Here is a 2,744-nt window from a genome sequence, read left to right as displayed (position 1 = left end):
GAAGATAAAATAGTGGAAATAACTACTGCAGAGCAGAATAAAGAAAAAAGAATGAAAAGAACTGAGGATAGTCTCAGAGACCTCTGGGACAACATTAAACACAACAACATTCAAATTACAGGGGTTCCAGGAGAAGAAGAGAAAAAGAAAGGGACTGAGAAAATATTTGAAGAGATTACAGTTGAAAATTTCCCTAATATGGGAAAGGAAATAGTTAAACAAGTCCAGGATGCACAGAGAGTCCCATACAGGATAAATCCAAGGAGAAACATGCCAAGACACATATTAATCAAACTGTCAAGAATTAAACACAAACAAAACATATTAAAAGCAGCAAGTGAAAAACATCAAATAACACACAAGGGAGTCCCCATAAGGTTAACAGCTGATCTTTCAGCAGAAACTCTGCAAGCCAGAAGGGAGTGGCAGGACATATTTAAAGTGATGAAGGAGAAAAACCTACAACCAAGATTACTCTACCTAGTAAGGATCCATTCAGACTTGATGGAGAAATTAAAAGCTTTAGGGACAAGCAAAAGCTGAGAGAGTGCAGCACCACCAAACCAGCTTTTCAACAAATGCTAAAGGATCTTCTCTAGGCAAGAAACACAAGAGAAGGAATATACCTATAATGACAAACCTAAAACAATTAAGAAAATGGGAATACAAACATACATATCGATAATTACCTTACATGTAAATGGATTAAATGCTCCCACCAAAAGACACAGACTAGCTGAATGGATACAAAAACAAGATCCATATATATGCTGTACACAAGAGACCTACTTCAGACCTAGAGAAACATACAGACTGAAAGAGAGGGAATGGAAAACGATATTCCATGCAAATGGAAACCAAAAGAAAGCTGGAGTAGCAATTCTCATACCAGACCTAAAGACTTTAAATAAAGACTATTAAAAGAGACAAAGAAGGACACTACATAATGATCAAAGGATCGATCCAAGAAGAAGATATAACAATTGTAAATATTTATGCCCCCAACATACAAGAACCTCAAATACTAACAGCCATAAAAGGGGAAATCGACAGTAACACCCTCATAGCAGGGGACTTTAACACCCCACTTTCACCAATGGACAGATCATCCAAAATGAAAATGAATAAGGAAACACAAGCTTTAAATTATACCTTAAACAAGATGGACTTAATTGATATTTATAGGACATTCCATCCAAAAACAAAAGAATACACAATTTTCTCAAGTGCTCATGGAACATTCTCCAGGATAGGTCATACCTTGGGTCACAAATCAAGCCTTGGTTTATTTAAGAAAATTGAAAGTGTATCAAGTAACTTTTCTGACCACAATGCTGCGAGACTAGATATCAATTACAGGAAAAGGTCTTTAAAAAATACAAACACATGGAGGATAAACAATACCTTACTTAAAAACAAAGTGATCACTGAAGAAATTTAAGAGGAAATAAAAAATACCTAGAAACAAATGACAATGGAGACACGATGACACAAAACCTACAGGATGTAGCAAAAGCAGTTCTAAGAGGGAAGTTTATAGCAATACAATCCTACCTTAAGAAACAGGAAACATCTCAAATAAACAACCTAACCTTGCACCTAAAGCAATTAGAGAAAGAAGAACAAAAAAACTCCAAAGTTAGCAGAAGGAAAGAAATCATGAAAATCTGATCTGAAACAAATGAAAAAGAAATGAAGGAAACAATAGCAAAGAGCAATAAAACTAAAAGCTGGTTATTTGAGATGATAAACAAAATTGATAAACCATAAGCCACACTCATCAAAAAAAAAAGGGATAAGACTCAAATCAATAGAATTACAAAAGAAAAAGTAACAACTGAGACTGCAGAAATACAAAATATCATGAGAGTTTACTACAAGCAACTCTATGCCAATAAAATGGACATCTGGGAAAAAATGGACAAATTCTTAGCAATACACAACCTGCTAAGATTGAATCAGGAAGAAATAGAAGCATGAACAGACCAATCACAACCATTGAAATTGAAACTGTGATTAAATATCTTCCAACAAACAAAAGCCCAGGATCAGATGGCTTCACAGGAGAATTCTATCAAACATTTAGAGAAGAGCTAACATCTATCCTTCTCAAACTCTTCCAAAATATAGCAGAGGGAGGAACACTCCCAAACTCATTCTACGAGGCCACCATCACCCTGATACCGATACCAGACAAGGAGGTCACAAAGAAAGAAAACTACAGGCCAATAACACTGATGAACATAGATGTAAAAATCCTCACAAAATACTAGCAAACAGAATCCAGTGGCACACTAAGAGGATCATACACCATGATCAAGTGGGGTTTATTCCAGGAAGGCAAGGATTCTTCAATATATGCAAATCAAACAATGTGATGTATCAGAGAAGAAAAGAAAATAAAAGGAATCCAAATCGGAAAAGAAGAAGTAAAGCTGTCACTGTTTGCAGATGACATGAAACTCTACATAAAGAATCCTAAAGATGCTACCAGAAAACTACTAGAACTAATCAATGAATTTGGTAAAGTAGCAGGATACAAAATTAATGCACAGAAATCTCTGGCATTCCTACATATTAATAATGAAAGAAAGTGAAAATCTGCAAAGAAAGTGAAATCAAGAAAACACTCTCATTTACCATTGCCACAAAAAGAAAAAAATATCTAGGAATAAACCTACCTAAGGAGACATAAGACCTGTATGCAGAAAATTATAAGACACTGATGAAAGAAATTAAAGATG

The sequence above is a fragment of the Neophocaena asiaeorientalis genome, unplaced genomic scaffold, assembly GCF_003031525.2.
Source record: "Neophocaena asiaeorientalis asiaeorientalis breed wild unplaced genomic scaffold, Neophocaena_asiaeorientalis_V1.1 scaffold259, whole genome shotgun sequence".
Classification (NCBI taxonomy): Eukaryota; Metazoa; Chordata; class Mammalia; order Artiodactyla; family Phocoenidae; genus Neophocaena; species Neophocaena asiaeorientalis.
The sequence above is the reverse complement of the archived record's forward strand: the minus strand, read 5'-3'. Positions refer to the sequence as shown.